This window comes from Mesoplodon bidens (assembly GCF_964165515.1).
Source record: "Mesoplodon bidens genome assembly, chromosome: 19".
Lineage (NCBI taxonomy): Eukaryota > Metazoa > Chordata > Mammalia > Artiodactyla > Ziphiidae > Mesoplodon > Mesoplodon bidens.
Genome location: NC_138179.1, coordinates 54898771 through 54913112, shown reverse-complemented (window position 1 = coordinate 54913112; position 14342 = coordinate 54898771).

Here is a 14342-nt window from a genome sequence, read left to right as displayed (position 1 = left end):
TATGACTACCTCCCATTAGCGCACCCTGAGGCTAATAGCCTTGCCTTCTGTGACCGCCCCCCGCCCCCGCCCCAGTTAGCTTACAGTGCTGGAGGACCATGACTTCTGGGAGTCACTGGTGCTGCCCAGGACACAGCCCAGTTGCCCCACTAGTGACATTCCTATGGGTCCCTCATATAGCGCTGTCATCCAGAACACTCCCAAGGATAGAGCAACACGAAGGGAGGAGTGCTGCAGAAGAGAAGGACTCACAATTTCCAGGAGTCCAAAGCCCTCAGGGCACCAACAGGCCAGTGTCGGTTTGTCCTCAACTCCAGAGAGAAAAGACAAAGGGCTACGCTTGATGGAGAGCTCTGAGCCCTGAGTAAGGGAGTTGAGGCGGTTGAAGCTTCATCAGGTAAAGACCAGAGCTCCTCCTATGCCAGCACCTCAGTGCACGAACATCTGGCTGTCTCTCCCTTACCAGCCTAACTCAAACTGCTGCTGAAGACAGAGGTGAGGTGAGAGTCCCCTGTCTGCAGGTGTCTCTTCCACGGACCTGCAGAAATGACGCGTCTTCCCCTCAAGTGTGCGTTAATCAAATAAACTGCCAAGCTCCATGCCAGGATGAGGAGCCTGGTCCAGAGTGAGAATGGGAAGGGGCGGGTGGGAGAGAGAGTTCTGAGCACCTCTCATTAAGAGAGCTCCAAATGTGGCAGGAGGCTTGGAAGAATTTTTTTGGATGAGTGGTCTTCAATAAGCCTTGTCCTCCTTGCTGGGAGCCCGCAGCCTGAGGCGGCCCTTTGGGGGGCACCATGGCTGCCATGTCTCTGGCTAGCATAGGGCCTGGCTAGACTCGAGGTGTAACATCTTAGTTTGTCCGCCAGTTCATTCTCTGCCCTCTCCAGGAATGTGAGCCAAGATTTTTGCCTCACTTGCTCTTCCTGAGTTAGATCTCTGGGATGAGCTTTAGAGGAGGAGTACGGAGCAGAAGAGGAGGAAGGAGGGTGAGGTCTGAAGTCAAGCATCTGCTTTGCAATGTTGACTCGCTTTGCTTGATGGATTCCCAATGGGGTGAATCTCTGGCCTCAAGGATGTCAGGGGATTCTGAGATACTTGAAGCCTACAGTACCCTTCAGGCAAAAGACTTTAATTATCCAAGATATTGAATGGAGAAGTTAGGCTCTAGCCATTGGTGTCCAGCTGTGAAACACACACAAAGACACACCACCTTTATCCCGACCTCGGCCTGATTATCAAGGACTCCTGGTAGAGGGTTCTTTTTAGTAGTAGTTCAAGGCCCACCTGAATACCAGAAGAAGGAAGCCCTCGTTCCCACTGGGCAGGCTAGTAAAAGCTTAATTGTCACCTCACCCCCTTTCACCAGCCCTTCCCTGATGCCATTGTCACTATCAGATTGCCATAGGTCATAGTCTGGCCCAGACAAAAGATGTAAGACTTGCTGAAATGGGGCTTCCTGAAAGCTCTGTATCTTTCCCCCTTTCTCCCTAGTCACCAGCCCCAGCCAGTCAAGGTTCCTGCCTGAGCTGATAAAAAGGAAGTCTTTTAATAAGGTGAAGTCAGAATTATTTGTCTTTCTAAGGGACAATTTTGATCCTAGAGACAGGGTCAGCTTCCTGGGCAGTCACACAGTGCTCCACACTAGGACGGGCCTTGCGTTTGGTTTAATGCTCTGCTGTTACCATCTTGAAATTCTGAATAAGTTTTCAATGAGGAGTCCTGTATTTTCATTTGGCACTGGGCCCACCAAATTAGGTAGCTGGTCCTGCCTATAGAGACTGTAACGGCTCTGGGTTGTCCAATGAGAAGGCAAAATAGTAGTCTGCCTTTCTAGCCCCACCCGCCTCCTGCCTGTTCAGCCATAGCTGTCTGCTGAATGCTCATGGGGGACAAAAAATGCTTGTGGTGGTCCTTGCCTCCTTGGAGCGCACAGTCGGGTAAGACAGGTCCACGGACAACTAGCCTGAGTTAAGCGCCACTGAAAAAGAGCATCGGTGGATGAGAAGGAAACACTCTCACACCCAGCTGCGAGGATCAAGTCTGCTTCAATAGAAGAGGTGATATTTGAGGTGACAAAAAAAGATAAATGGACTTTTTTTATTAAAAAGATTTTTAATGTAAGATAGTTTTCCACTTCAGAGGTGATTTATTTGCCTTTGCATGAAGTTTTGTATAAAAATTTAGGTTCAAAAAAATTTAAGTTCAAATCCCTTTCTTCTACAAAAATTTTTTTTAGGACTTAGGGGGCATGGGTTCAACCCCTGGTTGGGGAAGTTCTGCATGCCATGCATGTGTGGCAAAAAACAAAGCAAAACATTTTTTTTTAATTGATGTATGGGCTTCCCTGGTGGCGCAGTGGTTGAGAGTCCGCCTGCCGATGCAGGGGACACGGGTTCGTGCCCCGGTCCGGGAAGATCCCACATGCCGCGGAGCGGCTGGGCCCGTGAGCCATGGCCGCTGAGCCTGCGCGTCCGGAGCCTGCGCTCCGCAACGGGAGAGGCCACAGCAGTGAGAGGCCCGCGTACCACACACACACAAAAAAAATTCCTATTGAGTTGTGTGCTATTTCTTTATATATTTTGGATATTAACTCCTTACTGGATATATCATCTACATATATCTTCTCCCTATAAATAGGATTTTTAAAAGTGTATATGAGGTGTGGGACTGAGGTATTAAGTCCTGGAAGAAAATAAAAACAACCCTGAACATGATTAAGAAGTAGGGTCTAGTCCAATTTGGCTGGATCAGAAAGGAAAATAGGAAGATGACGATAGAAAGATAGTTTAAAAGAAGACATGGGAGACCCAGGTGTTCTTTGTTTATGTTGTCATTATTGTACCCTTCACGATGGTGAACTTGTTTGTGTGGCTGTCTCTCCATTGCACTGTACCATGTCTTTACTTCTTTGTATCCCCTGCTTTCAGCCTGGTGCTTAGGACATGATTGGATTTGGTAAATACTTGCTGAATGAATTGATATCGTGAAGAGTCTAAAATGTTATCCTGGGAGGTGGTGACCTAATTCAGTGGGCAGTGGGAAATCACTGAAGGTTTTTGAATGGAAGGGAGACTTTATTAAGTGTTAGAAAGGTGAATCTCATAGTAGATGGTAGAATGGAGGATTGGCAAGGGAAGAGAACGAAGGTGGGAGAGAGATTAGGAGGCTCATACAATGACCCGGATTTCAAGCCCTTGCAGCCCCTAGCAGGATGGCTGACCGTGGGAAAGAAAGAGAGACAGGTGAGAAAAACATCGTCGAGCTTGGACACAGCAGCTGAATGAATGGAGGGGAAAAGGAAAAGAGAAGAAGATGGCTTCAAAAGAACCGAGTCCCTCAAAAGAAAATAGGAATTTTGGGAGAAGGAGCTTTGGGTGATGGAGATCAGGGTAATTGTTTCATAAAGCAGATGGATGAGTTTCTGTCTGTCTCCAGATGGATTTAGAAGAGCAGCACTGAAGGAAACGTTTCCAAATACAAAAGTGACTTCCTAAAGACAAAGTTGTTAAATGTAGCCATGTTGGACTGGGTAGGTTCTCCAGGCTCAGAACTGGGTAGGTTCTCCAGGCAGCTTAAAAGATCTTTGCGCCCCCACCCATCACACGAAAGTAGTCAGTCTGGCTGGGGTGAGGGGGGTTGTTGACCTGGATTTAGAAAGCTCCCTCAGAGGGTCCAGAGGCACAGCCAAGTTTGGGAACCACTTACCTGGCTCATCCCACTGGACAGCCCCAGCCCACCTCAAGCAGGCTGGGTAGCTCTCCCTAGCCTTAAAAGAGCCATTTCCGATTCCAGTTTTCCCTCCACCCTGGCAGGGAGTGGGAGGCAGGCAGACTGGCAGCTGTCCCCGTGTCCTCCCCCACCCAGACTGACTGATTACATGAGCTGAATGTAACCATTCCCAGCCCTTGTCTTCACAGCTGGCATATCACTTAGCTTAATTGCAGCACACAGTGGCATTTCAACTCAAGGAATCTAAAAAAGCAATAAAACGGGTTTTGCAAATTGTTAGGAAGGCAGTGAAGACCTTGAAACTGCAATTTACTAAGCATTGCTTTCAATTATTTTGCATTCTCCAGCCATGACTCTTGTTATTAACCAGCAGCCTGGGAAAGCCGATCAGGCCATATGTGTCCTGGGGAGGGTATTTCACGTCTCCTGAGAACATGCTGTGTGCTGGAGAGGTGGTGAGAAGCTCCAGGAGCTGCCTTGAGGTGGGAAGGGATTGTTCTGAGCACGTGTTTTTATTTTCCCACCAGGCACCAAGACTCTCCCGAACCATGGGCCCTGACTGGTCTGGGGTGGCCTTCATCAAGCCCCCTCTTCCTCTTTACTCCTGAACATCTACTGTCCCCGAAAAGCATGAGGAAAGAAAGAAAAATCTAGGATTTAATTTTTAAAATCTAGATTTGGTGCTTGGTGTCTTCAGCTCTCTGTCTGATTTCTTTTGCTGGCTTATTTCCTGGCTCCTCTTAATTCTTGAGTATGTACTACTTGGGCAGCCATTTTATTTTATTTTTTGAATTTTTGAATTTTATTTTATTTTTTTATACAGTAGGTTCTTATTAGTTATCTATTTTATACATATTAGTGTATACATGTCAATCCTAATCTCCCAGTTCATCCCACCACCACCACCACCCCCTGCCACTTTCCCCCCTTGGTGTCCATACGTTTGTTCTCTACATCTGTGTCTATATTTCTGCCCTGCAAACCGGTTCATCTGTACCATTTTTCTAGGTTCCACATATATGCGTTAATATACGCTATTTGTTTTTCTCTTTCTGACTTACTTCACTCTGTATGACAGTCTCTAGATCCATCCACGTCTCTACAAATGACCCAATTTCATTCCTTTTTATGGCTGAGTAATATTCCATTGTATATAGGTACCACATCTTCTTTATCAGCCATTTTAAAGGGAAAGACTATGGTGTCTCTCTAACACCCTGCTTCCCCAAGCCTAGGAGTCTTAGGAATGATAATAAAAAGGGACTCTGCCCATCTGAGAAAGGGGCGGAAGCAGCAGGAAGTCCAAGCAGGCACCGAGGTTCCCTTGCTGTGAGCAATGTTGGTCCGCATGATAATTGGGAGCAGAATGCCCGCTGCCTCCTCAGTCATGCCAGGCGGGAGAGCAAACACCCAAATCCTGCTGGCAAACCACGCAGGGCCGTCACAACGTGGCCAAAGCAAACAGGAGCTGAGGCAGCCCGCTGTGATGGACCCTCACTTCCCCTTGGATCTGGTAGAGGGTGAGACTGAGCCAGCCAAACCCAGGTGTCAGGGCATCAAGTAGCCATGGGGGCACTCATATCCATCCCCAGGCTGGGGCACAAGCTGGACCCTTGCTCTCCTTGCCATGATCCCCTTTGAATTTGGCACAGGCCAAGGAGAGTCTGATAAAGATCAAGCATGTTCACATGTATTACTTTGTTCTTCACAGCAGTCTTGTAGATCAGTATTATCCCCATCTTGCAGATGAGAAAACTGAGGCTAGGGGACATCAAAGACAAAGAGCCTGGACTTTGTCTCAGGGCCTCTGACTCAGTGTCTGCTGCACTTCTCATCCCCTCTGCCTTTCCACCCCAAACTCTCCCATGTCAGTTCCCAGTCCCATCACTGGCAGAGCTTCCACACTCTAAACGGGACTTGAGTTCTTTCTTTCCATTTCTGAGAAAATGAGCAGCCGCTCAAAGGAGGGAGAGGGGGTTCTTTTTGTTTTTATACCAGGAAACAGCTAGCTGACCTCCCCGATTCTGTCTGCCACACCCACCAACACAAACGGAGGCCCAGTGAGATGAATTTGTTTACAGATATTTTCAGTTATTTGGATATTTCAATAGTGTTTCTGACCCCCACCCCTTATTTAAACAGGAAAGATCTGAATCAAGATCTCTGGTTTTCATGTTAAAATTTGGTTGTGTTTGGACATCGTCTGAATAGACCCTCTTCTGACTTGCAGCCTCTTGGTGTCTCTAGGGCCCAGTGAAAATTCATATCCCTTGCCACCTGGTTGGGAAATTTATATTTCACGGAGAGTTGCACAGTAGCTATATTCATATCTAATGGACGGACTGGGCTCCTATTGAGAAAAGAAAAGCCAGCTGTTGGGTTGGCTGTTTCCTTCTTGGTCCCCATTCCTCGGTAGATTTCCTGGTTATTTGAAATTTCCTGATTATTTTTCCAACATGACTGTTTGAGGGGAAGGAGGGACAGGAGGAAGAAAGAGAAATCGTTCATTGGACTCGGACCCTATAACCAGTCCTTTTCCCCCTAACATTTTCATTTGCTCTTCTGGGGACCCTGCAGGGAAAAGCCACTGTCAGAAGGGGCCCGGGAAAGTGGAGGGCGTGATTGGAGCAAGTCCTCCATCCCCTTCTCTGGAGAGAAGACTTAGAAGGCAGAGTGGGGCTGGGGCTCCACAGGAGAGAGCGAGGTCTGTGCGGAGCTGGTTTGGAGCTTCTGTTCGAGAAGGTGCGGCCCCGGAAAGGCGCATCAGGGCGAATTTGCCGGTAACTGGAGATTAGGACACGCGGAGTAAAAACCTCGCTCCCCACCACCCAGACCCGAAGCGCGGTTCCAAGCAACCCAAGCAGTACGACTGATTCGGGGCGCTGAGCCCCGCACTCCCCAGCGGGGAAAAACCGCGGGTGGACCATGACTCCCAGCCTGCTTCCCCGACGCCGCGCCTCACGCGCGCTGTCCGGCCGAGCGCATCCCGGCTCCGGCTCCGGCGCCGGCGCCGGACCTGGCGGGCAAAAGGGCTCCCCGCAGAGAAGCCAGGCCTTCGCCCCAGCGGGGTCGGAGGAGGATCTGTCGGGGCCGGCAGTAGGACAGAGGCTGGGGGAGCTGCGCCTGAGCTCCCGCTGAAAAAGCTCATGGCAGGGCCGGAAAGCCGGTTACCAAGCGCTTCCCTCTCGCTCCTCTCCCGGCTTCGCCCCACAAAGCCGGAGAAGTCAAGTCGACTCCCCAGGGGCGTGAAATTGGCTTCCTCCGGTATGGACTTGAGAATCCGAATCAGTACGCATCGCTGCTGTTTATTTAACAAATATGATGTTCCAGACCCTGGGGCAAAGCACATAACGAGCTTTATTATCCCCCAAACCACCTGATAAGGGGGCTACTGTCCTCATTTACAGATGAGAAAACTGAGCCTGAGAAGCGGAGTAAACCAGTATGTGTCAGATTCAAGACTGAACAGTCCATGTCTCCAAAGCCAGGGGAGACCTTGGACTCCTGGACCACCACTGCTTGAACTTACACTTCAGGCTTGGAATTAGTTTCCAGTGTTTAGATCTAGTGCTCCCACGCAGGGAACAGAGCTTGGGCATTCCAGCGTGGTCACCTCCGTTCCGTTGCTGCTCCCATAAGGACTCCCATGAAGACAGGGTGGGAATGGGCAACCTCAGCCTTACAGAGCTGGGCTTAGTTACATCCAAGTTATACTCTAGGGAAGTTTCAAGGAAGGTCTTCTGATGTCCTAAACCTAAGAAGAGCGTTCAGCCTGCCTGTTCTCCTGACTTATTTTCACCTTCGGAGTAAAACACAGACTGTTAGGGGTGTCTCTGCCCATGGTAGCTGTGATTTACTAGCATCTGTCTCTCCCCAGAGCCACTGGCTCTCTTGGTGTGGTGGGCTACAGCCTGGACACCAGAAGAAAGGGAACTGAGCTCTCTCCCTTTCCCTCCCTCCCTCCTTTCCTTGCTTCCTTGCTTTCTTCCTTCCTCCCTCCCTCCCACCTACCTTTTTCCTTCCTTCCTTCCTTCCTTCCTCCCTCCCTGGGGGCTGTGGAGAAGAGTGGAGTTGGATGTTACTTTTTCTTTAATTCACTTCTCAATCATTCTAGTCACTTGGCTGGGACTAGACAGAGGGCAAGTGGCTGAGGGTTTTTCTGGGACTCATGTAATTGGGGCCTTAGCAAGGTCTGAGAGGAAGCTGAGGCTGGTGGGACATTTTTGCTGACACAAAGTCCTGGGCTACACCGTGTTGATATGATTCCAGCATCAACACTGTAGCTGTTAGTATCGTCCCTCTTTTGCAGCCGAGAAGGCTATGCTCAGGGAGATGAAGACTCTTGCTGAAGCTGGTGGGGAGAGGGATCCGGGTCTCTGCTGGATCTGTTTGACCTCACAGCTTCTCCCTACTCCGCCCATGGCCCAAGAATGACTTTGAACTGAGAGTCGAAACAGGCTCCCTCCACATCTTCAACATTCAAAATGATAGTCATAGTAGCTCTGTTCTTAAAGTTTAGTGACTAAGTCCCTCCCCAAACAGTGAGGATTTCCTCTTGTTGTGTATGCGCTCTTAACCTTTCACAGATGCCCAGTGTCCCTTCAGAAGGATGTCCTTTGAGGGATGGGAATCCAGCTGGTACCTGCCAGCCCTTTCCTGCTCCCCCCATCCCCCAAGGCTGGGACCATTTTCCAAGTCCCGTTTCTGAGGGCCTAGAGAACCAATTCTTTATCTAGCTGGAGAGAAACAGTGCCCCATGGGATGCTGCTTCTTCAGCCTCGAGCAGGCAGCAAGGCTACCCTCAAGAAAGGCCGCCACTGGATTCTTGGCAGGAGAAAGAGGGAGAGGATTTCAGAACCTTCCCTCGTCTCAGTCTCTCTCCTTTCCTCCCTCCCTCTCCCAGCCACCCCCTCGCTTTCTTGTCCCACCAGTTTTCAAAGTGGAGAGGATGTTTACCCTCTGGAGTGTGGCCGGGATGGCGCTGAGGTCAGAAGCCTGATTCACCGCAGGGAGGCACACGAGCCCGGCCCCCAGCCAACGGCCCGGAGCGCGGCAGAGGGTGAGGAAATCCAGCCTTGGAAACCCCACACAGCCCTGCCAATGACTTGCCTCTGTGACTCCCCAGCCTCCCAGGCATCCCTCTAGCGACCAGGCCCGTCCTCCCAAGCCCCCCCGCTAAGCCCGGATGCTCGCTCAAGCGTGGGAGGACTCCGAGGGGCCCTCCCCAGCCCCAGTCGCTGTCAGAATTGAGGGCTCTGGAGAGGGGGTTCTCATAATCCGCCCCACCTCACCCCCAGTTTACTTTAAGACTTTCCTGGTGCATCCCTGTCCAGTGGCTAGAGGTTTCTGCTCACCTCCCCCGACCCACCCCACCCCCGCAACCTAGCTGAGCGACTCTTCTGTGCCCTTGGAGAGAAGGAGCCAGGAGGCGGGGTAAACTCACGAACTTGCACCGTCCCAAAGGCCAGGGGTTGCGGATTCAAAGGGTTTGGAAGTGAATCTCAGGATGCGGGGAGGAAAGGGTAGCAGCCTCCCAGCTCTTCTAGTCCATGACCTCCGAGGAATGGCTGCCCACTTCAGAACCCAGAAGGGGTTGATATTTCACCAGCTACCCCGTTCCTCCCACCTGGAGGCTCCGGGGTGGACTGTCCCCTAGCGCAGCCAGCTGCCACGTCCCGGGTGGGGCCAGCTTCCTCACCTGTGCAGCTCCACCCCGGGCCCTGTCTGCCCGAGCATGTCGCCTCAGCCCCCGCCTGACCCCGACCCACTGATAAGTCCCCAGACGGCCAAACATCGTTGACTTCTTTGCCTTTCTAGACTTCTCTGCCTGTCCTTTCCACGAGCCCGGCTGAGGGCTCAGCCAGTGAGTCTGCACTTCCCCCAGGGGCTGGACTCCGGTGCACCACGCTTTTGGCCTTTCCCCCCACATCCCCTCCCCCATCCTCATGCTTCTGGACCCGGAGCCAGCTTTCTGTGAAACACGGTTGGTCTAAAATAGGGTTCCTTCACCCTCTGTCTCGCCACAAGTCCCCTTGTCTGTGTAGATTCTGTCTCAGAAGAGCTCCAGGAAACAGTAAAAATTAAGACAAAGAAAGGAGAAATTGATGTCAGAGTGTCAATGATGATTTCAGAAACTGAAGCTTAAAACCCCTCTCAGCTCCACCTTGAATTTGGCGGGGGGGGAGTGAAAAGGATTGGACTGTCCACTGGGACTACATAACCACCAAATAATGTTCCTGCTTTCTCAGTTTCCTTTGCTTTTTGAAATTGTGCTCACACACACACACACGAAAAGGGAATTACACTAATAGGAGACCGTCTGCATCAAAACAACCAGTTGCTGGGAAACATCAGGATGCCGGTGGTTTCCCCCTGGTATCACAGGAGCATGGACAAAGCCCATGTGGGTCATGGCCCCAGGTTCGCAGCCCCTCTGTCCAGGGTGGAGGGAGCCACCGTGAGAAAGCTGGTTCTTCTCACCGCAGCTGCGTGCTTCAAGCACCCCGACTGCCACCAGCGACACCGGTTCTGCCCTCAAATCCTTCCCTAGATCTCTTCTCTTCACTCCTCCAGAGGAAGAGACGGCTACTGGAAAAAGACCCCCAGGAGGACAGGCTCTGGCCAAAGAGGAAGTGTGGGGTTGTGGGGAAGTGGCATCCCCAGGGAGGTGCAGAAGGGTCCCAAGGGTGGGGATGGGGAGCTCTTCTCCCTGGAGCTGAGCACCTAAACCCAAGTATGTGGCTTACACTAGTTCAAGCGAATATTTGGATAATTGGAACATTTCTTCACCTGAAATAATGCAATAAGGGGACCAAGAAGTCAAACATCGTTTGATCAGAAACCAGGTAAGAAAGCCCCGCAGGCCTCTCCTGGGAAAGAGGTCTTTTGACTGAAAAAGAAATAGATAGGGCTTCCCTGGTGGCGCAGTGGTTGAGAGTCCGCCTGCCGATTCAGGGGACACGGGTTCGTGCCCCGGGCCGGGAGGATCCCACATGCTGCGGAGCAGCTGGGCCTGTGAGCTATGGCCGCTGAGCCTGCGCGTCCGGAGCTTGTGCTCCGCAACGGGAGAGGCCACAGCAGTGAGGGGCCCGCGTACCGGAAAAAAAAAAAAAGAAATAGATAATGTCATTATCTAATTTTAAAAAACCTTTAAAATTCGATTTACCAAATCCATACCTCAATTCTGACAATACCGAAGGGATAAAACTTTATAACAAAATCTTGGGGAAGGCATATCTTGTTTTCAAATCTGAAACACTGCCCCGAGGCATTTGACTACCTTGAAATTCCCCCAAATTCCAGGTTGTTAGTCTGGGTCACAAAGTGCTCAGGAAGTGTCAGCGCGCGTCCTCTCCTCCTTGGGTAGATCCGGCTCCTGACGAAGGAGCTCTGCAGGGCCCGAATTCTCTCTTGACCTTTTCTCTAAAGATCTGCCTAATGTTTTTGCTCAGTTTCTTTACACTGCCCAGGTAGGATAAAGACGCAAACCATTCTGCCTTCCAAAGAGTTCCTGAAAGTGGTGGGAATGCGCGGCTGAAGGTCCCCCCACCCCACCCAGCAAAGCGCTGGCAAGGGCTCGTTGGTCCACCAGCGGAATATCCGGTGCGGTAGAAAGAGGCTCTGTTTGCGACCTGGGATCGCGGAGCCCCGCCTGGAGTTCTGGGAGGCAGGATGCGGGGAGGTCGGCTCGTTGCCGGGATCCCGCGGTTGATGGGCGCCTCTTCGGAGAGCGAGACGCGGCCTCTGCAGCCCCTCCGATCCCTCCGACTCCTCGCTTGCCTCCCTTGTTCCCCAACTTCATCCCCGCCGACCCTCCCGACCCCAGGCAGTCCTGGCCGTCCCAGATGTCCTCTGGGGATAACTAAGCGCGTGGTGATCACTAAGTTCCGAGAGGGAGCAGCTTTCTCCCAGTTTCCCGAGAGCCAGAGGCCAAGTCGATAGACGGTCCTCCCCCACCACCCGCGCCGTCCAGAGTGGAAGGGCCAAGTCTCCAAAGGCCCATCTGCCAGGTGTCTGGAGGAACCGTATCTTAGACCCTACCCCAATTTTCTAGTGCTTTGTAAGTTCTTGGGTGAGAGTCTGTGACCTGTCGAGGGGTTTGCCCTGGGCTGAGGCTTCGAGGGAAGGAGACAGAGGGGGAGCCAGGCCTGAGGTCTTAGGTCTGTAGCGCTGAAGCCGTTTCCATCAGAGTCCAACCTGGGACTTTTCTGTGTCTTCTAATCTTAAGGAGAGTCAGAGAAGATGAAGAAATGATTAAGAAAAAACAATTCTATCCCCACTTTCCAATAAGAATGGAATTCTGCAAGAGAAAATCCAAATGGGCAATAGTCTGAAATCTACACTCTAGTCCCTCCAGAAAAAAAAAATATGTCAGGAAAACTCTAATACATATAAACTCCAAATCCTCAGTCACAAGTATAATCATAGGGACAAAACCCACAACCTCACATTTTAGTAAAATATCGTAAAAAACAAATCAGTAAGAAACTAGATTAACAAAAACCAATAGAAAAATGGGAGGACAAGAAAAGACAGTTCTCTGAAAAAGGACATACAAATTGCTTTAACACTGTGAAGCAAGGTTCAACCTCTATGAATATTAAAAATTCACAAAGCCTCAAAGGTATCAAATACCTCCCATTTCTAAGAACATATCATACCGATACACTTGCATATATACACAGAGTAGTGTATTTTGGTGCAATAGCAGAAAAAAGAAAAAAGGAAGAGAAAATTGGGAACAATCTAAATATCTATCAATAGTAGCCTGGTTAAATAAATTGTGGCACATTCATACAATAAAATGGAACCATTAAAAAGACATTAGTAAAGACATAAAAACATCATTAACACTTAAAAAAAGACAAAATGCAAAGCTATGTGTATGGTATGCTGTCTTTTGTGTTAAAGGTATTTGTAAGAAAACAGAGGACTCTGAGAACAGTGGTTGCTTCTGGGAGGAACGGAGATCAGAAGAGACAGAGAACTACTTTTCAATCTATGTCCTTTTGTAGCCTTGGGATTCTACTTTTAGCATACATTACCTAATTTTTAAAAAGATAGATTAAAATCTGGTATTTATTAGGTTAATAGTATTCATTTTTAATTTTATAGATAATAAAATTTATTACGGAAAAATTGAAAACAGAAAAATTAAAAACAAATTACATTTCTGCTTATGAGATCTGGTCTACACAATCTTCGTAACAACTAAAATGTAGACTTCTCTCAGAATCAGAATAAAAATCAGGCCGTTGACTTATTCGTTTTAAAAAATAAAAACAAAAGGTTTTTTTTGCTTGTTTTTGTTTTTTGTTTTTTTTTTCTGAAGCAAGTTTTCAGAGTTTAACCCGACGAGAACGATGCTAAAGCAGGCACTTAGCTGGTAGTCCGAGTACAAAGATTTATTTGGCGGGGTGGGGGCGGGGGCAGTAGGAATTAACCTTTAGCTCCCAGACCCGGTCTATACATCTGAGATCTCCGACCGAAGAGTGAAAAGGGGACATTGTTTGCACCACTCAGAGCAAAAATTAAGCCAAACTCTAGCCGTTCACGTTCAAGTTGAAACATATGTACTGTTGCGGGACTTCCCGCCTTCTCCCTGTCGGCTCGGCTCTGTAGATCTTCCGACCATTTCGCCCAGGGACCGGCCGAGGCGCTCTTGGAGATGCTATTTTCGGCGGCCACTTGGCGGGGAGTCGGCGGGCGACTTGAGCTGGGGCTGCCCTGGGGCATCTGGGGATGGAGACCGAGCAGAGGTAGAGGCACCCTCCCCTGCTGGGAGTAAATGCTCCTGGAGGGAAATGCCTCCCTCTGCGCCCCTCGCGGCCTCCCCAGCCCCTGGCTTCCCAGCCCACCTTGACCGCCGGACCGCTTCGGGCAATCTCACCGGGTTGGGCCGGCTACCGCGCGTCGTTCTAAAGAAAGTCGGCCCTTTAGGCCAGGTATCCTAGGATACGGTGCGGAAGCCAGCGGGCCTGAAGTTCTCCCGATCCCTGCACTGAGCTGGGGGCCGGGGGTGAGGTGAGGGACATGGGGCGAGAGCCAGGCGGCTTCTGGGGCGCCTATGGGTCCGCTGCTCCCATCCGCTTCGGTTGGGGTGGCTCTGGGCACTTGCTCTCCGTTTCACTGGAGCGACCAGCGACCGACTCCAATCCATGCAGGAGAAACATGAGTCTGTGGCCCAAATCCTCCTCTGCCTAGACCAGTGCCTCAGCTCTCTTCCCAGCCTCCCTCACTAAAAACATAGGGAAACTGAGGCACAGAAAGATTCAAGACATTTGCTGGAATTGGGTCAAGAAGGAGATCTTGGGGGTGGTTTCTTGGCCAGCAGGATATTTGGCAAACCCAGAGGATGAATTCTGTGAGGCGGGACAGACAAGTAAGGGAGGTCCGAGTTGGGGGTCAGGAGAGGGGCTGCTGGAGGACATTGAGATCCCACACTCCCGGAGCCCCTCACGAAGAGGCCTGGGGAGGGAGATTTTGATTTAAAAGACAGCAAGGCAACCCCACCCCACCCCGTGTCTCCTCAAAGAGCAGCTGCTCAGAGGCTGAAATGGTCCAAACATCATGGGAATTATAAACTGACTGGATTTACCCCCAAACCATTAATT